At 42.8% G+C, this 21,986-nt stretch overlaps 1 long non-coding RNA gene across 4 annotated transcripts in view; it reads right to left on the reverse strand.

The window, feature by feature from the left end:
* The window catches only part of LOC307190202, a 468,185-nt gene that overhangs the window by 43,505 nt on the left and 402,694 nt on the right, over positions 1 to 21,986 (reverse strand). For 3 of the 4 annotated variants that reach the window (XR_013829439.1, XR_013829441.1, XR_013829442.1), the window contains exon 7: positions 19,701 to 19,820. This is a non-coding gene — a long non-coding RNA (uncharacterized lncRNA). Of the gene's footprint in view, positions 1 to 19,700; positions 19,821 to 21,581; positions 21,698 to 21,986 lie in introns of all 4 variants that reach the window. The other variant, XR_013829440.1, reaches the window with a different exon arrangement.

The raw sequence follows: 21,986 nt of genomic DNA on the forward strand, positions 1-21,986 counted from the left end.
GTGAATTACAAAAATAAGGAAAATAATGACTCATACAATAGAAGTCTATTTCTCTCTCATATAAAAGTCCTGGTGTGATATACGTTGATATGGTGCCACTCCACAGTAGTCCTCGTGGTCCAAGATGGAACAATAGCCATCACATCCATGCTCCAAAGAGCAGAATGGGCAAGAAGAAGGAGCAAAAGGCACATGGCAGCTGTCTTCTGAGGAAATTTCCTGGAAGCTCTCCTATAATACTTCTGCTTATAACCTATTGGTCAGAACTTAGGCATATGGCTACCCGCAGTTGCCAGGGACCTAAGCAAGGGAGGATGGAAATCCTTGGGATAAGCAACAGAGAGTCTCCCCTATACTCAAATATTTCATAATATTGAATTATGTGCCCACACGTAGTGGGGTTTTATTTGTATAAATTCCATACTACCTGGATTGAAGGGCCATCCTTTAAAAGAGTTTTTGAGTCTTGCTTCTACTAGGTGCCCCAAAGTATCCCTTTTTTGGGATCTAATTTTTTTGTTAGTTTCTTGAGTTGGGAGGGCAGGGTCACCAAGCAACATGGATAGTTTAAATTTAAACTCCAAACTTGTGTGAGTTATACCCTTATGGTTACATAGTCTTAGAGAAGATCATATTTTCTCTCCTAGAACTCAATCAAGATAAGCTACCTTGTACACAGAATGAATTGAGTAGATTTTTAAGTCACTTCTTTTATTCATAGTGTAACACCTTGAGGGTCCTGGCTTTTTTTCGGGACTTTTTTCAAGAGTCAGATTGTGCAGGCCCAGGGCTTGGTCTTTTGTTCCAATGTAGGCAGTAAATCCAAACCTTTAGGTCAATGAGACTGACCCTGCCTCAGGCCCCTTCCCACCTCCCCACCCCCACCTATTTACCAAGGCAGTTATAGGGGTATAGTTTCTTCTTCATTTTAATCCACTTTGGGATTTCTTTCACTTTCTCACAAACTCTTACAAGCTCACATATACTGTGTTTATCATTTCTTTCCAGCATCTCTAGATATGTTGTAGCAGGAGGATTTCAGATTACCAGTCTACACTTTCACACTTTTAATTTGAGTATAAAAGCTAGAATTTTATTTCTGTTGCTTGCCTCCAAGACTACTGGCAGATACGATCTGTGTTTCAGAATCTGCCCCCACTGGGCCTGAGCTTGATTCTTGTTGAGTCCTGAGGTTTAACATCTTGCTGGAGAGCTCTAGCTAGAGGATGACAGATGGGTACTTCCAGGCTCCTGATATGATTCTCCTACTAGAGTAACTCATAAAGGGCAACATATTCCAAGCCGACTCAGGCAGTTACCCCATGAGATCACTATTCCCATATGCCAGCGTTGTGGAACTCTGGCTCTAGCACTCACCTTGTCTGAAACTAGCAGCTTGGGAATTCAGGAAATCATACCAAGAAGCATACTCGTTACTTAGGAGGGACTGAAATTCAACCCATTGTTCCCAATTGCACTGAATAATCAGAATTTGGCAGCAAGGCTTTGGAGCACAGGGATGAAGATATATTCATTCCGTCAGGGTGGGGAAGACCCCTAAATGCCTACATCTGGGACCAGGTGCTTCCCTAGCAGACCCTGAGCAGCTATGGGGCAGCTAGAAGGTACTGAAGTGGGAGGAGGGCCCAGGATGCCTTGGCAGGAGAGTTAGGCTCATCTGCCCTTTGGTCCTAGGTCTGCCACTCATCTGACAAGTCACTTTGGGCTCACTCTGCCCCCTCTAAGATAGCATCAGTTTCTTTACTAAGGAAATGGAGATAAAGTTGCTGACCATTCCTACCCTGTAGTGTTGCCAGGACCAGATACCTCGCAGATGTTATGTACGTGAGGGAGAGAGGTAATGTTACCATCCTATCTTTACAAATGAAGAAACTGAGGCTCCGAGAGAGGAAATGAGTTCTTTGAGGTCACACAGCCAGTGAGCGGCAGAGCTGGGGTTCAGCCCTGAAGCTTCTAACCCCAGAGCTCATCCCCTTCCACAATGCCACCACTGTATGAATGTAAGATAAAAGCAGGAAGAAGGGGATTCACAGCTCGTGGGTGCCTCCTCTCTGCCAGCTGCTTTAGGCAAGCATGTCATTTACTGTCCACACAACAGTCTAAGGTTAGAGGTTAATTTTCTTACATCTGTTTTACAGTTGAGAAAACTGGGTATCCAAGACTTCCCATGATCTATGCAAGGCAACAAAGTCATTTCAAGAATTAGGTTTTGAACCTGGCATCGTCTGATCACAAAGCCTGTGCTCATTCTCTCTCTCGGTTCCTTTTTACAATACTCTCCAGATATTGGCATGCTCTCCTAAAATCCATATGCATTTAGACAAGGTTCAAATCAATTAGTTCACACTTTGCGGCTGAGGCTCCTTTGTGCCCAAGGTGATCAAGGTGCTTCCCGTTTTATGCGTTCAAACCCAATGAGGCCTCTTTCCCGACTTCTTGCATGACAGCTCAGAATTAAGAACCACGATGCATATGGTGTTTGCAAAATGCTAGTTGTGTATGGGTGTTTAAACTTTAGTTTTGCAGCTTTTAATTTATTTATGCAAGCAAGCCTCCTTTCATGAATTTTAATCTGTGCTGCCTTAAAGAAGTGCTTTCCAAATGGGACAGCATTTGTGATCACCACTAAGCCATTCTAACTGCTTGCAGGCCTGGGGAGAGAGGCAGAGGAGAATGTTAGCGAGCTCTGAGAAGTCCCTGTGTCATCCCGGGCATTGTGGCGTAAAATGTGCTTCGTGTCTAGGAAAAAAAAAAAACCTGTGACTTGAGTCTTTGGTTATTTTTAATGCTGAGCGGCAGAACCACAGGGAATATTATGAGTTCCAAGATTTCTGACAGAAGGGACTTGCAGCCGAAGTGCTTTCTTCAGGAGAGAGAGAGAGACACTGCTACAAGTCTTTATTCATTTATTTATCATGCTTCAGTTCCCTAAAAAAGAAAACACTTCTCCTGTGCAGGGGAAACTGCTTCAATGGATAGATTGCATTTAAATAATTTAAGTATAAAATTACTCAAACAGGCCGAGTGATATTTCGAAAACGAAACAGTCACAATCACTTAAGAGCGCGGGCAGAGTTCGTGATTTGGTGTGTAGATGAAGTACGAGGAGAGGCTTCTGTCTGCCTTGGGGAGGGGGTCCCCATCCTGCCTACTGGCTGCCCTGTAGGTAAAGGTCACTTCTGGTCAGGTTCTGCAGGAGAGAGTGGGTCTTGCAGATACCAGACCTTTGAAAGAGAGGTAACTGCTCCCAAATTTGACCCAACCTTTTGGGTTTTACTTTTTATCTGAGTAGCTAGGAGAAGTAGAGAAGGCTGGATTGGTATCCAGAAGACTTTTATATTGTCTGCTTAAGCCCACTGCCCAGCCTCCTTGAATTTCTCTTCTGTGCAATAGGAAGATAATGCCAATCTCACAGGGCTGTCAGGGGCTAAATTAGCTGCCTGAGAGGACCCAGCATGATGCCTGCAAGTAACTGTCCATTGGGTCCTGTCTACAGCACATTCTTCCATGTATCTGGGAGACTGTTCCTACAGAGATGCCATCTGGGCCTAAAGAGGGTCTTTCCATTCTCAAAAAGACTTCATCCGTGCCAACGGTAGGCTCCCGGTGGTCTGCCCATACACGCCCATGCAAAGCACTGTTAGACCATGGACGTTCTCCCCTTGCCTATGCAGACGGCATTTCTTCAGTTGGTTTTATGTCCACTAGGACCCTGAAGAGCCTGGCAAAGAAATGTCTCTGTAGTCAAATGCATTCGCAAAATGCTACACGTGGCATGGCCCTTTTAGAGATTCACCATGCACCTAGGCATGCCAAAGGCTCTGAAAAGTCCTGCAGACGAGAAATCCTTTTACTTTAAATTCAGCTTAACTCTGCATTTATTAATCTTATTTGGCAATGAGGGCCTCCCCACCCCACCCCACCCCAAATGCCTTATTAATATCCTTTAGAGTAGGACTTACTGAAACATACTTTGGGAAGCTCTCCTTCTATCCAGCTCTATTGCCTTCTGTCTCATTTCCCTCTGGACACTAAAAGGACCAGCTTCAGGGGGTTTCACGGTCTTCTTCTGTTTACTATTAACTAATTAATTAAACAAAGGAACTAAGTGCTGGGCTTAAGATCAATAAAGCATCAGCCATATCACGCCTCGTCAAGACAGGAAGTAGACACATCATAAGGAAGGGTTAATCCCTGTTGCCTGCTGTTACTAGGGTGTGTGAAGCAAGTGCTGGTTTGGGGGGATGGAGATGGGGATGAAGAGCGACACCTCATGACTGGCCTGGGAGTGACAGGTGAGGTCACCTGGAGAAGTCCACCTCCTCTTGTGTGTTGCCATCAGTGATGTGGGGGGATTCTGCCTTGGAGGCGTTCAGAATTCTAAGGAAGCAGCATGTATGGGCGTGGGTGGCAGCTTCTCAGCAGCACCAATGTTTACTTTGAAGAGAAAATGTCTGCTTTGTAGGCAAATGTTTTCAGCATGGAAATGATCATTGCAATTGCTGTGGTTGTCACAAATGTTTCATCAGAGCCGATAAAGCAGCTGAGTGTTGGCAAAATCGATGAAAACATCTTGAGGAGTGTTCGCTGCCTACTTAGCCGTCTGTGGCTCATCTGGTGTGAGGGAGGAGGGGAAGGAGGCGGTGAGCTGAGGCCACACAGGAGACTTTGAGAGGCAGCGTGGTGTGGTCTATGGGCACGCAGGCTTTGCAGTCAGATTGCCTTGTTTGCTCTTCTAAGCTCTGTGACTTTGGAAAGATTGCCTGACTTCTCTGTGTCTCCATTTCCTCATTTGGAAACTGGATAATAATAGTACTGACTTCATGGTGTTGCTATAAGTATTTAAATGAATCAAGAGATAGCACTTAATATATATTAGTTAATATAATTAGTTAATATAATAATTGAAGGTTCAAAATCCTATACCCACTTGTCTCACCTGATAAAGACCACCATTTATTTGATAAGTATTAATTCAGCACCTTCAATGTGCCAGACCCTGTCCTAGGGGCTAGGGACCCAGTGGTGACTGACAGGCCAGGCTACTGTTTTTTCTAAGTTCTCTTTCTGCTAGGTAGACAGCCTAATCAGACAAATAAATAAGATGCCTTTAGAGAATAAAAGATGTTATAAAGAACACGCATTAGAGTAATGGAATGGAGAATGCAGTGGAGTCACAAATTGCCCACTATACTCAGATGCGCAGAGAGCAATGTCTTTTATCTAAAACTTCTTTGCCATTCTTCTTGTGTTTCCTGATGGTTAGCACGCAAAATAATTAACTTTCTTAGTCCAATCTGTAATTTTGATCTGATGCAAAAATCTAAAAAGTCTGTAGGATTTTGCTGCCCTACCTTTGACTGCAAATCAAGGCAAAAACTTAGAGGAGTGTGTCTTATCTGGGACCCTGTGCTATTCTAGAAGAAGGGGTCTTTAGATCCTTGAGGCATTCTTGTACTGTCCTCCAGCTTCTCTGGTCTTTGAAGCAATGTCTTCTTCTCTCGGATGACATTCATCCCATTTGTGCCTGAGTGTTTTCTTGGCTTCGCTTCTCTCTCAGCTTAATCTGGACTTGCCAGCCCTCTCTGGCTAACTGGTCTTCATCTCAGCACTCCTTGGCACTGCATATGCATTTGAGGCTCTGCCTCTGCCGAGATACCACCAGCCATGGCCTCCACTTGTGTCCTCTGCTGGGAGTCACTGCTACCACTGTTATGGCAGACTCCATGGCAGGTCTACTGGCTTGCAAATCAACTGCCTTTTGAGTCACTGTTCAGGAACTGCTGAGTTTTTTACATACCCCACGGAAACCAAGAGAAGCCTAGCAGAGCTGTAAGCTGGCACCTCCTTCTACTAACCCTTTTGCACTGTCAGAGAGGCAGGGGAGGGGACAGCTGCCAGGAGGTGCTCCTTCCCCAGAGTCCTATGAGGGAAGCAGGGCAGAAAACCCCCTGTCCATGCTCTCTTCACCCCAATCGGTTTCTAAGCCTCTCTCTTTAAAGTTCAGCCTTCAGATGAGGAGGGGGACAAATGAAAACCCTGACATCAGACCTTCTGTTTCTCTCCCTCTGTCTCTATTTTTTCTCTCAAAATCCCTCAGGTAGAAGAGAATAGAATTCTCCTTCTTCTACATCATAACCTCCTTCTACTCTAAGGTTAAAAGCCTCATGACTGTAAAGAGCTTACAAGTCGTCACTTCCATTCTTACAACTAGAAAAGCTGAGAAAACCAATAATCAATGACTTTTCTTAGACCCATCAGAGACCTGTAGTAACAGGGTAAACCAACACCCCAAGATGTGGAGAGACGGGTGAATCCAGAGAGATACAGGTGAGATCTACTTACCTAGAGCCAGAGCTGCTGGAGCTATAAACTTGTAGGGACACTAAAATGGTAATGTTGATGATTTGTTTGAGGCTGACTGTGAGCTAGCAAGAGGGTGGAAAACTCCTGGGGGCTGCAGTCTTAGGGGAGACACACTCTCATGGTTTTTCCTTCTAGGAACCCCTCTAGGTTCTCATGGTGAAGATCCAGGAATTCCCTGGTGGCTCTGGCAGGGAAAGGGGAAGAGTAATCATTGTGAAACATATACAGAGCGTTCCTCATAACAAAGGCCAATTCTCCAGGAGGGATCCAGAATTTTATCCCACCTAGGAGAAAGGCAAGCAGCCAGCTCCAGCCCTCTCTAGTTCTCCTGTCCCACCTAACAGGGCAAAAAGCCATACCAATACATAAACACTGTAAACGTCACAGCCCAGAGACACAGGCCTGTTAAAAGACCAAGATTTAATCATAAAATTATACCATGCTTCCCCTCCTACCTACTTAGACACCACACCCACAGGGCTCCAGCATAATAATGGTGGATATTATTTGGAAGAACTGTAAGATTCTCCCTGAGGAAAAGTACTTAGGGAAGCCCAAAAACAACAAGGGAGACAAAACCAAAGACATGGGGGAAATTTAAAATCTCTAGCACCTACAGCTAACATTAAACATAGCCAAATCCTAGCCAACTTAACATAAATTCTCACCTAAAGGCCTATTTACTTCAGTTCCTACTACTCAATACAACATGTCTGGCTTTCAACAACAAAAAAATTACAAGGCATACTAAAAGTCAAGTAAAACCCTGGTCCAAAGAGGCAAAGTGAGCGCGAGAACCAGATTCAGATATGACACAGATGTTGGAGTTATCAGGCAGGGCATTTAAAATAACTATGATTAATATGTTAAAGGCCTAATGGCAAAAGCACACAACATGAAAGATAGGATGGGTAATATAATATACATAGGAATCTGGAAATTCTAAGATAGAATCAAAAGGAAATGCTAGAAATTCAATAGACTGTAACAGAAATGAAGAACAACCTGATGAGCTTATCAGCAGACTGGACACAGCCAAAGAAATTATCAGTGAGCTTGCAAACAGGTCAACAGAAACTTCTGAAAGTGAAATGCAAAGAGAAAAATGAATGTAAAAAAGAAAAAGGAAAAGAGCAACAGAATAACCAAGAACTGTTGGGAAATTTCAAAAGTATACCTCATGTGTATTGGAATACCAGAAGGAAAAGAAAGAGAGGATGGAGCAGAAGAAATATTTGAAGTAACAATGGCTGGGAATTTTCCAAAATTAATGACAAACTCCAACTCACAGATCCAGGAAGCTCAGAGAACATCAATAAATACCCAAAATCTACACCTAGGCATATCATATTCAAGCTACCAAAAAAAAAAAAAAAAAAAAAAAAAAAGGACAAAGAGAAAATAAAGAAACCAGGGCAGGATGGTGGTGGGAAGAATCTTACCTATTAAGGAACAAGATAAGAATTGTAGCAGATTTCAGAAACCATGCAAGTAAGAAGAGAATGGAGTGAACTATTTAAATCTTTAAGAAAAAATACCAAACTAGAATACTATATCCAGTAAAACTATCCCTCAAAAGTGAAAGAGAAATAAGAATATTTTCTGATAGACAAAAACTGAGTGAATTCATTACCAACAAATCTTCATCACAAGAAATGTTAAAAGAAGTTTTTCAGGTAGAGGGAGAATTTTATAAGTAAGAATTTGGACTTACATAGAAGAATAAATGAAGGTAAGTGAAAAATTTTTAATTTCTCTTACTTTTGATTGATAGCTGTTTAATGTAATAATAGTAACAATGTATTGGGTGTATAGCAATGTATAACATACAGGTAAGTGAGATGAATGATGACAATGCATAAGGGAAGGGAGGGAGGAATTGGGAATACTCTTTGTCTTTCTATATATACATGAAGCAGTATAGTGTTATTTGAAGGTGCAATTAGACTAGGTAAAAATGTATACTGGAAGATCCAGGGAAACTACTAAAATTATTTTTTAAAGAAGTATAATTGATATGCTCAGAGAGGAGACAAATGGAACCACATAAAGTTCTATTCCAATTATGAGATGTTCTGGAAAAGGCAAAACTATTGTACAAAGACAGTAAAAAGATCAGTGGTCAAGAGAGGTTTGGGGGGAGAGAGGAAGGGTTGAATAGATGATATCCAAGGGATTTTTTTTTTTTGTCTGTGTCAGGTCTTAGTTGTGGCATGTGGGCTCTTTTTTGTGATATGTAGGCTTCTGTCTAGTTGTGGCTCACAGTCTCAGTAGTTGTGGCGCACAGGCTTAGTTGCCCCACGGCATGTGGGATCTTAGTTCCCCAACCAGGGATCGAACTGGCATGCCCTGCATTGCAAGATGGATTCTTAACCACTGGACCACCAGGGAAGTCCCTATCCAAGGGATTTTTGTAGAGTAGTGAATCTATTCTGTGTGATGCTGTAATGGTGAGTACATTTACACTATGCGTTTGTAAAGACCCTTTATAAAGGTTTTATAGCAAAAGAATAATCCTTGATTATGCAAATTAAAAATCATTTAGGAGGTCAGGGACCCCAAGATGGAATGTAGAATGTGACAGAACAACATGACTGTTTTACAAATGTATGAAACAACTTCATTGAAAGGGTTGGGGTAAAAAGGTGCTGACAGAAGTAACTTCGGAAATAAGAGGATTCTGGAAGACTAAAGTCCAATGAACTGTACATAAGCACTGTATTCTAGTTGATGAAATTGTTCCCCATGCTAGTATGTGTTAACAATTCGGATACCACTATACATGTATCTAGAATTGAATGAATAAATGGATGGTGGATGGTGGGAGCCAGATTCACTGTTGGAGTAGGAGGTTAGAGATAAGCAAAGGAAAGAGACTAGAATGACCCATGTGGTAATTGATTAGTGTTGGAGACATCAGTATGAATTCATGTTTAGCTTCATATAGATATAGATGGTTACATAAAGAAGTATTTATAGATAAGTGTATAAATGTAGGTTAGTATACACATATATAATTCCTTGCTCTGTCAGCTGAGAAGGCCTAGAAGCAATGACACTCCAGTAGCAATAAGCACCCCTAGTACCTAGGTCTTCTTAGTTTCTAATACCATTTTCCAATAAAAGGAGAAATGGTTGGTTCTAGAAGCGGGGCAGCAAATATATAAGATGGGCCTGAAATATCTCGTAGTGAGAGAAATTAAGGAATTGCTAAAAAATTTCAAGCCACACAAACACACACACACAAAATGATAGAGGTTATGTTAAAGGGACACAGGAGCCAACTGAAAGATTGCCCCCCAGTGGTCAAAGCTGGAGCAATTTGAGCAAGAAGTAAATAAAATAGTATTGGATTATAACCCCAAATAAAAAATATTCATGATTCCATACGGATATAAATAAATAATTGAATAAACAATAAATGGAGAAGTGAGACAAATCTCCTTGCAGAATAATTTTAGATTATTTATGTAAATACTCTGCTTTCAAGGAGGTGGAGCATAAACCCCTGCTCCTTAAGTATGGGTTACACATAGTAACTTCCTTCCAAAGAGCACAGCATGGAAAGGGAGAAAGAAGAGGAACCTGACGGTGAGGAAACCTGACAATTATCTACCTCAAGCAAGTGATCATGGTTCATAGCAACAATGATAAGTCATGTTAATGGCAGGTATTCTTGATATTCCTGTGATGAAAATGGCACTTTACCTTTGTGGCTTTTCTCTGCAAAAACACATAACCTAGATTACTAATGAGTAAAGCATCTGACAAATCCCAATCAAGGTACATTCTACAAAATACCTAGCCAGTACTCCTCAAAACTGCCTGGGTCAACAAAAACAAGGAAAGTCTGAGAAACTGTCATAGTCAAGAGGAGCCTAAGAAGACAGGATGACTACATGTAATGTACTATCCTGTATGAGATCCTGGAACAGAAAAAGAATAGTAGGCAAAAATGAAGGAAATCTGAATAAAGTATGAACTTTAGTTAATAATCTATCACTGTTGACTAATTGTGTCAAATGTACCATACAAATGTAAGATGTCAATAATAGGGGCAACTTCATGTAGGGCATATGAGAACTCTCTGTACTGTCTTCACAATTTTTCTACAAATGTAAAATTTCTAAAATAAAAATTTTGTTTAAAAAATTGTCATCAATAACAAAAATAAGGACAAAAGCTCTAAGGAAACAATCAGAAATTTTCTACTCCTAGAGAACCATTGTGGACATTTGCCATGATCTTTTTATTTTTTATAATTATGAAATGAATTTATGCTAATTATAGAAACTTGGAATAACATAGAAATAAAAACTTCGTTGTGTTCAAAAAAAAAAAACAGGAAAAGTGCTCATGGCTTAAACATGAGGGGGGCTGTGGGGACTACGATCTAGTCTAGCACACTTGGCACTTGACATGCTAAACAGGAGGGATTTAGAAATCTCTCTTTCTCTACAATCTTGAAAAGTCTGACTTGCAAGCCCTGACTTTTTGAAAAATTCAAAATAGTAAAGATAACAAATCAACTCACTTCCTTCCTTCCTTTTTTCTTTCCCTTCTGCAACATTCTTAATTCTCCTCGCAATTCACCCCCCTCCCATCCCACCTCCACATGTTCGGAAGATGACAAATGAAGGAGAAGGTCATGGACAGAAAATCAAAAAAGGGAACTACATCACTATTTTTCAAAATATTTTCCCACTTTAAGAACACGTGAGTGAAAAACATTATTTAAAGTGGTTGGAGAAGGCTTGCCTGAGAAAGTGACATTTGAGCTGAATCCTTTATGAGGAGGAGGAGGCATCACAGTGGATCTGCTTGGAGCAGTGTGAAACAGGGGGAGACAAGTGTGAAATGGGGAGAGGTCAGATACTTGAATATATTATTACGGTATGTTCTCAGAGGATAGGCAGCCAAACCTTTAGAAGGGTGAGAACAGAAAGAGGTATAAGTGGTTCCTCAGAAAGAGGAAGCATCATGAGAAAAAGTATAAGAAAACATGGTGTATTTGGGGGCATTTGTTAGAGTTTGATTGGAGGAGAGTAAAAAGGAGGGAGGAAGGAAGTAAAGCTATATGGGCAGGAGCTGGCCATGAATGCTATTTTAAGAAGACTGAATCTTAATCCTCTCTGATAAAAATGCTTTGAAAGTTTTAGGGCAGGGAAATCACATAGTTGGATTTCTTCTTTTCAATCATCACGTTGAGGTGCTGAGGAATAGACAATGGAGGGCAAGGCTGTTGTGTCAAAGGAACCACCTTTCAGGACCCACATATAAAGCCTGCCTGGCCTAGGTTTTCTTTTTTGTTTGTTTCTTTCCTGTTCTGATACTTACTACCTGGCTGGAATTCCTGGCTTTGTGGAATTCTGGGAAAGTCACCTTGCCTGAGGACAATTTACCCCTGATACCTGAGACGGCTTTTGTTTTGCTTTATTTTCTGTGTCAAAATGTATAAAACTTAGAGATTCATATTAATTAAGAAGCAATCATAGGAAGATCTAACAAATCATTCAAAATAAGGTTAAAAAATTTAATCAGATTGTTGCCCTAACAGCAAGCCAAGATTAATCCTTCAACTTGGATGGAAGAGGGGAAGGGGGCTTTTATTATGAGAAGGGAAAATAAAGGAAAAAGAGGTAACTTTTAAGAATGAGGAATGAATGGCAAAATACTAAACTGCTTCCTGGAAGTTTTCTCATCTGAGGAAGTCCCCCCATCTAAAAATAGTAATACCAAATTCCTGAGGTTTTTTTGAGGATTAAATGAGATAATCAATATATTAAAGAGCCTTTCTACTACCACCACCACCACCACTACTACTACTACTACTACTACTACTACTACTACTACTACTACTACTACTACTGTGTGTTTCTGCGTAGTTTAACGCTAGCTTCCTACTATAATTATATCTCTATTTTCCTTCTACTTGATATCCTTGTATCATTTTATTATATTGTAGTATTTCTAAAATCTGTTTAAAATAATAATTGGAACAATGTCCTTTATAAGTAAATAATATATAATATGTAAATATAACAAGAATACTGGGACTTCCCTGGAGGTCCAGTTGTTAAGACTCTGCGCTTCCAAAGCAGGGGACGTGGGTTCAATCCCTGGTAGGGGACTAAGATCCCACATGCCACGGTGTGACCAAAACAAACAAACAAACAAAAGAGAATACTATTTGCCACCCCCATGCTAAATCCCACTGTGGAATCCTGGACCAGATAAAGCTTAGACACAGGTACCATCTGACTGAAGGGGTAAGTGAATGGAAAAGGTGTTTGTGTTGAATGTGATAGGAGAGACTCTTCTCCCACACTTTGCTGTGGCTGATCCTACATCCAGAACTCAGCTCAGGCCTGGGAACAGGAACAGGGTCATGCAGTACCAAGCCCCTGCCAGATGCCTGCATTCAGGGAGAAAGCAAAAGGGCATCCAGCCACGGACCCTGCTTTCAAGCAGTCGTAGGCCAATGGCCGCTGTTGGAGAGGATTTTGGAAAGAATGAGGAGAAAAGAAAAGTTAAATTGAAAGTATGGAGTGTGGAAAATCGTCATAACAACAATAGCCATAGAAAGTGACTGTCATACTTCATAACTCCCTTTTGTAGGCAAGACACTTAGCTCTTTGTGCTCTGGTGTCCTCACCTGTGAAATGGTGATGAGGGTGAGAAGACCTGAATCACACTTTGCAGGGCTGCTTAATCTATTTTTGACACTTTTGGCAGTCTGTTGACCTACCTGTTGGCCCTATCTTTGTCTGGACTCTTCCAGAAGCAGATCCTGAATGCAAGTAATTTATTTGGGAGATATAGGAAATAACCACAGAGAAGTGGGAAGGGAAAGGCCGCCAAAAAGATGGACAACTGGAGCTTAATCCTGCGGGCTATTTTGGGACAAGGAGGGCAAAACCACTTCTCAGCATTTTCACCCCTGAAGGGGAATGGAGCTGGGGTAATGACATACCTGCTCCTGGGCATTACCTCCCTGGCACGTCCAGCCTGTACACCACGTGGGCACCAAGCAATGCTGCTTTGCATAGTTGGTGGGGTAGAGAGTTCTCAGCCCCAGAGATGCAGAGACTGGCAGTTAGAAGCCAGCTGGAGCATCCAGAAAGGTCTGGGGATATGCAGAGGGGCGCTTCCAACATCTGCTACAGCCCCCTTCTCAGAATAATGTTTTGAAATGCATAAAATAAAATTCATAGGATTACAATGAAAACCAATTACATTGAAATTCAGTTCTATCCACAGGCCCCTTGGGGGACCCCAGATTAAGAAGCCCTGCTAAGGTTTCTTTTCAACGTGAAATTATATGGTTTGATGACCTAAGAGCATGGATTGTGTTACTCTGCCAGGAGGTAGTTAAGTTCTGCACAGCCTCTGCAGAAACTATTTCAGAGGAAAAATGCGTTCGCCCAAACTGGCAATCCCCCGCAGCTCAGGGACTGTGAATGAGGCTGCTGGCCTTTCTCACTCTCTTTTTATTTCTTCCAGTGTTTATTTTGCCTTGTTTATGTTTCTGCGTTCTTAATGTGTCCTTTGTTAGCCCGGAAAGCACCGCGGGGCAGCAATTTGCCGGCATCGCTCTAGCGGCCTCTCTGCCTTCCTCAGCTGTCCCTGGGGAGCTCCATCTTTAAAGTCATGCATCTTAAGTACAAGGGCCCCAGCCCCTGCCACTCAGCCAAGGCGGACCAGGGTCCATCCTGTGGCATCGTGGTGCCAACAGGTGTCTGCGTGTGGGGTGCCTGAGCAGGCGCCCCCCAGGAGCTGTACACCCCGGAGACACCACCCACCTCCTAATGTGCCTCCATGGCTCTGTTACTCACAGCTAAATTACAGTATTATGACTTCATTGTTGAGTCCCAATTCTCCTAATTATAGCCTAGAGATCTATTATTTGATTTGGTAACACCAAGTGCTTCTTTTCTAAATCATGTAATCTCTTGTAGCTTATTAATGTCAGGTTTGCGCACACGCAGGGACTTGGTTGTTTGCCAGACAGAATCAAATTTTCAAATTTTCGCTGTGTTATGTTACAGGGCTTTTGCTTGTTACAATCTAATTATATTGGCACTGAAATACCGAAAACCAATTTATATTAGAAAGCACTTTAACTCTTTCTTTGGAGTGAATTTACATGCAGAAGTGTCTGCCACACCATTGGTCTTTTTGTTTTTACATGGGGAAATGCCTTCTGGGAAAGAGGTAAAACTAACAACAGTTCCTTTCAGTTAAAAGAGTCTGCACTTCATGGACCAGAACTCTGAATGTGGCCATTCTCTTGTTGGAAGCATGGGGAAGGAAGGAAGCACACCTCTCCCATCTCTCTCTGTGCTCCTCCAGGCCGCCCTGCTGGGAGTGTCACTTGCCCCAGGCAGCCGGAAACCCCTCTCCTGATGTCACCTGCTGGAAGCCCCATCCCCAGTCTTGGACCATTTCACCTCCTCCCTGCCCGCTTCTTCCCTTCAGATGTATTTTCCAAAGCTCTGTTTTTCACTAGGGGTCCATGGATCCTTTACCCTGAAGGCACTGTCCTCTGAAGACCAGAGGGCACTTGTTGCCTGTAAATCCACCGGTGGGGCTGCGCTCCTCATCCTGCTTTGCCTTTTCAGGAGAATCCTGTGGCTATTGCCCCTGACAGTCAGAATATTTGTCTAGCCACTCTGTCAGTCTCCCTGGTGATGACTGTGGCTTTCTGACCCCTGGAATGCTGTTCCTTGTCAGATTGTTTTCACCAGGGAATACAGCTTGTATCTAAGTCATCCAGTATTTTTCCTTCAAAAAAGAGTCCCAACTTCCTCCTTCCTCCTAAACTTTATTTTAGAGCGGTTTTAGGTGCACTGCAAAATCAGGAGGAAGGTCTAGAGATATAGGAATATACCTCCTGCCTTCACACCTGCATAGCCACCCCCATTTTCAACACCCCCTGAGAGTGGAGGTGCATTTGTGACCTGCCTCCAGCTGTACTTCATTCAGCCCACACTCTCGCTCACGCCTTAACTCCAGCCACACAGTTTTGTTTTGTGTTTTTCTCCCAATTTCTCTTTCCCACTGTAGGGTATTAGTGCACATTCTCTCTGCAATGCTGTTGATGTTTCTGACTCATCTCAGGTAAAATGTCACTTCCTTAGAGAAAATTTCCTTTCCCTTTATTTAACCAGGTACCTCCCACCCGATTTTATTTATTCTACCTTGTATTTATTTGTTTTCTTCCTTATCTCTGCTCCGCCCCGACCTGAGACTGTAAGATCTACGAGGACAGAGGTTTTGTCTTGGTCACCATTGAACATCCAGTGCCTGGCACACAGATGAAGTTCAGTCACTAGCTGTTGAGTAAAGGAGTAAATGCATCCCAGGAAATGTGTATCCTTTGCCTTATGGTGGAGAAGAAGACATGTGCTGCAGCTCCTTGGACTTGTCTGGCTCTCCCTCTTCCTTCCTTGCTCCAACCACGTGGACTGGCTTCACTCTCCCCGTGGCTATAGGGCATGGCGAGTCTGCCGCCCCTGAGCAGGAAGCCAAAGCCATGGCAGTTTGGCACAGATGTGGCTCAATATCTCCATCCCGACTTCTCTGCTCCAGCCTGAGTGGCTGACTCAGATCCTGTCTGAACCACATGCCTCGTCCTCCATGGCACCTTCTCTGGCCCTTCCCTGGATGTGGTTCTCCAGGGAACCATGTGGTGCCCGCCAGTGGTTTAGTGACAGCAGAGGGCCCATCGGTGGCCATGTCAAGGATCCCTCCTGCTTATCTAAGTGAAGGATGAAGTGGTGGGAGGTTAGGAAACCCCCCTTTCATGGCAGACACTGAGTCACAGAAGGGGACGGATGGATAGGAAATAAACAAGACCTCCCCTGAAGCAGGGAGGCTAGCCAGGCACACACTGCTTCACAGAAATAACCCAGCAGAAACAATGACACAGAGAAATTGCACTTACCACAGTTCTGAATAAGACAATTGCAGAGCTGATCCGTGGAATAATGTGGCTACTGAATCTCAATTCTAACAAATCATTGATCAAATGTATGGAATTAGCTGACCCCTTTTCGTTCCTTTCTCTAGAATTTTCTCCATAACAGTGATGACGTGAAGGGCTCCTGAGCCACAGGTATGTACAAGAGAAGCCCTCCCAGGAAACAGAAAGCTGAGGGCCTCTCTCTCCTGATCTGTGGGTCTCCTAGAATATCCAAGAGCATTAAGGATTAGAGAGGTGCCCTCTATTCAGAAACCATAGCCAAAGACCACAGAGCAAGACAGACCCCTATGCCCACTTCCTGGAATAAAAGGCCTTGAAACACATTTCACAAGCCCCTCCTGGAATGTCTCGTTCTGAGAACCTGGCCTGTTTCCTTCTCAATGCTACCTCTTCACCCAAAATGCTTTCTCTACCTGGAAGAATGCTCTCCTGCCCCACCCCATATTTGCTTGTAGAAATTTAACCCATTCTTCACAGCCTGATTGAGAAATCATCTGCTCAAAGGAGTATTATCAGATCCACCTGGTCAGAATTACACTGTGTCTCCACTGGTCCCATAGTAAGTGGCTCGTGCTGTTTCTAGCTTGGATGACCATGCGTCTCACTTTGCTTGGGACAGTTCCAGTTTATTCCTGTTCTTCCAGCATTTATTAAGAGCATCTTTTTTGCTCTCCAAATTGTCCCAGTTGAACAATAGATTGTGTGGTGTGACAGACACATCCTGCGGTGACCCCTATTGAGTCGCGTCCTTCTCTAATCCTCTCCCCTTGCATGAAGGCATGCATGGTGACTTGCTTCTGGCCAACAGGATATGGCAAAGGTGACAGGATAGTCACTCCCTTGATTATGTTACCTTATCTAAGACTCTGTCTTAGTGACTAAAGAGAGAGATTCTCCTATGGGCCTTGAAGAAGTGAGCAGCCTATGGAAAGAGCCACAGGAACTGCAGCCAGGAAAGCTGGGCAGCCTCTAGGAGCTGAAGGCCTCTGTCTTGCAGATGCAAGGAACTGAATTCTGTCTGCAGTCATGTGGGCCGGAGGAGGACCCTGAGCTCCAGAAAGGAAAACCGCTGACTTCTTGAGTGCAGCCTTTGAGACCCTGAGCAGAGGCCCCAACTGAGCTGTGCCTACACTCCTGACCCATGGACACTGTGAGTTAACAAACGGGTGTTGGTTTAAGCCACTGAGTTTGTGGTCATTTGTTTGCAGCAATCAAAACTGATGCATGCGGTTGCCCCAGTTATAACGCTAACCAAGGGCTCAAATGGTTTTGACAGACTGGTCAAGACAAATCTCCCTGACAGACTGGTATTTTCTTAAAGTTGGGGTGCATATCTTATTCATCTCTCTAGTTTCCCTACATTCACAGAGCATGAACTAACCCCTTTCTAGGTACTGCACCAGGTAGCACAGCATAGTATTCTTCAACAGAGAAAGGTCTCTGGCATCACAGTGCCCATGTTTGAATCTCAGGTCCATCACTTACTAGCTATGTGACTTTAAACAAATTACTTAATCTTTCAGGGCCTCAGTTTTCTCAGCTGCGGAATGGGATTACAAAAGAGTACTTTCCTCAGATAAGATTGTTAGGAGGATAAACTGAGTTAACATAAAGTGCTCACAACACTTGGCACATAGTGCTTTGTAAATTTGGTATGCCTTGCATTCTTTCTTTCACTTAATCCTTATGTTAAATCTTCTGTGATTATCTCCACTTATAGATGAAGAAACTGATGCTCAGAGACATTAACGTCCTCCAAATTACAGAGCAAGTAAACCAAGAGACTCAAACCAAATCCATGGGTGCTTTTCCCCATACTGTCCACACTTGTATCTTTCTCGTGGATGTACATTTTGAAAAAAACAAAAAAAACAAAAAAAAAACAGGGAACTTTTCCCTGAATTCCATAATGGATTCCCTAAGAACTGGGGCCCACACAGATGTCAAGTTCAGATAAGGCTCATGTTCCGGCTCCACCCCTGCAAGCATTTCTGGAAACTCAGGCAGACAATTTAGACAGTTTAGTGGGAGATGGTGACCCATAAATGAGCTCCGGGGCCCATTAAGCTGACACATCACCTGACAAATGGCAGACTTTCAGCCAATTCCAGTCTGGCTAGAACTGGATGTGTATGTAAGTGCAGATTATTGAGATCCATAGATAATTTGCTACCTGCTCATTTTTAATGTGTTTGTGAACATGCGTGAGAAGCTCATTAATTGTAAATGTCTGTAAGCTTATTGTGTTGTAAACCAAGACTGACAACACAATAGGCACCGATAAAAGGAAGTGTCTCCTTCACCAGCCAGTGTTAACGCTGAGAAGGAGCAGGCGTGCAAATCAGCCCAGGGATAACTGACAGGATTGCTGAGATGCACACGAGCCCCTTATCTGAGGAGTTTTACATCCCTGTCCTTAGGTAACCGCAGAGATACAAGCCGCTCTACTAAGAGTGATGTTAACTGCATTTACCACGGTAAGGCGACAGGGTCAGACACCTAGGCCCAGTAATCAGGGAAATCCGTGAAGGCCATGGCCTGACAAGGCTGAAATCCATTTGATATTCTCTGTCTGGAATGCCCTTGCTCCTTCTCTAGACTGGTGGGTTCCGACTCATCTCTCAAGATGACTCAGTTCCTCCTTGAAGATTTCTCTGACTTTGCCAGGGAAAACGTTTCCTCTCCTGCACTCTGAGAGCCCTTTGTGCATTTTTCTGGAAGAGCTCTAAGTGGGTATTTGAAATGCCTGCCCCTTTCTCCATATCCAAGTGAATGCAGAACTCCAAACTTCTTTATGGATGCCCTCTAGAAATAAACATTTTTAGGGATGTACTACTCAAGCAAAAGCATCCATGAGCAACGCAAATTTGGTTAATAATATGGGGTCCAAGGGGGAAAAATAACACTATTTGGTACCTTGGCTTCCGCAATTTAGTTTGCTTCTTTCCCCTTCTGGACCCTCTTCTTGCCTGACAGGAAGGGGCTGTAGAGTCCAAAGCCTCAGGAGGCCACCTCTGCTCCTACCAGGCTTTTCAAATACTCATTCATTTATTTATTTTAACAAAATCGAGTTTCTAGGGGAAATTATCTTATTAAAGACTAAAGTCTTTATACACAATATATATATATATATAAAACACAATATACTTCTATTGGTCTTATTGTATGTATTCATATGTATATTATAGTAGATATGGGACTCCAGAGGGGGAAAATATCCATGCACTTAATAGATACACAATTGTACCCCTTAGTGCAGGCTAAACTGCTGCAACATACAAACAACGTATGACGGCTTAAACACAATGTGATCTTATTTCACACTCACGTGGGAATCCCAAGTAGGTGTCCAGGGTGTGTGGTTGACAGCTCTCTTCCGCTCAGCAATTCAGGGATCCATCCCTCTTCCTTATGGAGTCTCCGTTGTCTTGTAGGGTGTGGCCATCGTCTGCAACAAAATGGCAGAAACAGAAAGAGCATGGAGTGGGCCATGTGGGAGGTTTTGTTGTTCAGGCCTGAAAATGGCAAACATATGACTTCCATTCATATCCCACTGGCTAGAACTTAGTTACATCGTCATGCCCAACTGCAAGGGCCACTGGGAAGTGCATTTGCTGTGTGCCCAGGAAGAAGAAGGAATGGGTTTTGGTGGAGAACAAGCAGTTTGTGCCACATCAATCTGAAGTTAGTTCCCTCCCCTGTTTCCCCTCCTCACGCTCTACAGAGAACATTGATCACAACTATGCTGGGGTGCACACAGCCCCTCTCATAGGTATCCCTCATATTTGAGGCATTCATGAAGAGTTTCATGTTTCCAGGTATTTTTTATATTTAACCATGTATTTCCCCCTTACTTCCATAATGATTTTGGAGATATGTTACCAAACACAGAATACAGGTCCCACTTATGAATACTTACATTTACACCAACTAGTACCCCAACTTTTTTTTTGTACCCCAACTTTGACAATAGAATTTGATTCCTCCCACTCAAACCCTGCTATATGGTGACCAAATATACAATTGGTTTCTATGACCTCACACATCGATTTCAATAAATTAACAGCATAGGGTAAACAGACATTTCCCTACTTCATGGGGCTTGACTTACCCATCTGCCACAGCTGCTTGGTCTTTCTGCTAGCAGCTAGCAAGAATCCCTAATTGCAAGAGCCTCTTGAAGATACTATTTCAGATGCTTCCAGGCAATGCCTTTGACAGGTTATAAGCTTACTCTCTCGTTAAAGTTTCTGGGTAATGGGCCATTTGGTGGTACAGTAAGTCCCCTACATACGAATGAGTTCCATTCTGAGAGTGCGTTTGTAAGTCCAATTTGTTTAAAAGTCCAACAAAGTTAGCCTAGGTACTCGACTAACACAATCGGCTGTATAGTACTGTACTGTAATAGGTTTATAATACTCTTCACACAAATAATACATAAGAAACAAACAAACACACAGAAAACATTTTTAATCTTACAGTACAGTACCTTGAAAAGTACAGTAGTACAGTACAACAGGTGGCATACAGAGGCACATTTGCATCTTTGAAAGTTCTCAACTTGAAAGTTCGTAAGTGGGACTTACTGTATGTCTATTTGACAAAACATTTGCCAAAATCAGTGAGCAGGGCTTCTGCAACTGCTGCAGAAAATGACCGCCATGATCTACTCAAACTTGGGGTTCCTGTAACATGGCTGGTATTTCCTCTCAGTGATTATGTACAATGTAAGACTAACCCATTTTATTAACTTATTTATTTTTGGCTGTGTTGGGTCTTCGTTTCTGTGCGAGGGCTTTCTCTAGTTGTGGCAAGCGGGGGCCACTCTTCATTGCGGCGTGCGGGCCTCTCACTATCGCGGCCTCTCTTGTTGCGGAGCACAGGCTCCAGACGCACAGGCTCAGTAGTTGTGGCTCACGGGCCTAGCTATTCCACAGCATGTGGGATCTTCCCAGACCAGGGCTCGAACCCGTGTCCCCTGCATTAGCAGGCAGATTCTCAACCACTGCACCACCAGGGAAGCCCCAAGACTAACCCATTTTAAAGCCCTTTCAGCTATTGTCAAACCAGCCAGAGAAAGCCAGTAAACAATAGAGATAAGCTAAAGGGAAATATTAGCTCTTTGTTTTATAATTAATTAAGAATGCTTACAGCTGAATATTGTAGAATGACTATCTAAGAATGGCTTAGAGATAGTCACTCAGCTCACATAACAAGAAGGTGGGACACAAAGCTTTGGGTCAGCTTCTCTGCAATTCCTTGGCTTTCTCCTCATGGTGACAAAGTGGCTGCTGCAGTACCATGCATCACATCCTCACACACCATCTAAAACAGAAAGTGAGAAATTGGCCTTTCCCTTGAAGTTTTCTCTCTCTTTTTATCAAGATGGTTCTCTGCACACTCACTCCAGCACGCTGCTCCTTAAGACTAATTATTTGTTTCTAGATCAATCACTGTATTATGGGAATGGAATTAGCATGATTGGTTTTGAACTGGAATGATTCATGTTGTACGGGTGAATATATTGCCCTAGATTGTGTCTGTTACCTGAACAAAATTTAGATTCTTCTAGAAGTAGAAGCAGGGATCATTAGTGGGTAAGCAATCAATGGTA

Source organism: Stenella coeruleoalba, assembly GCF_951394435.1.
Source record: "Stenella coeruleoalba genome assembly, chromosome: 8".
Classification (NCBI taxonomy): domain Eukaryota; kingdom Metazoa; phylum Chordata; class Mammalia; order Artiodactyla; family Delphinidae; genus Stenella; species Stenella coeruleoalba.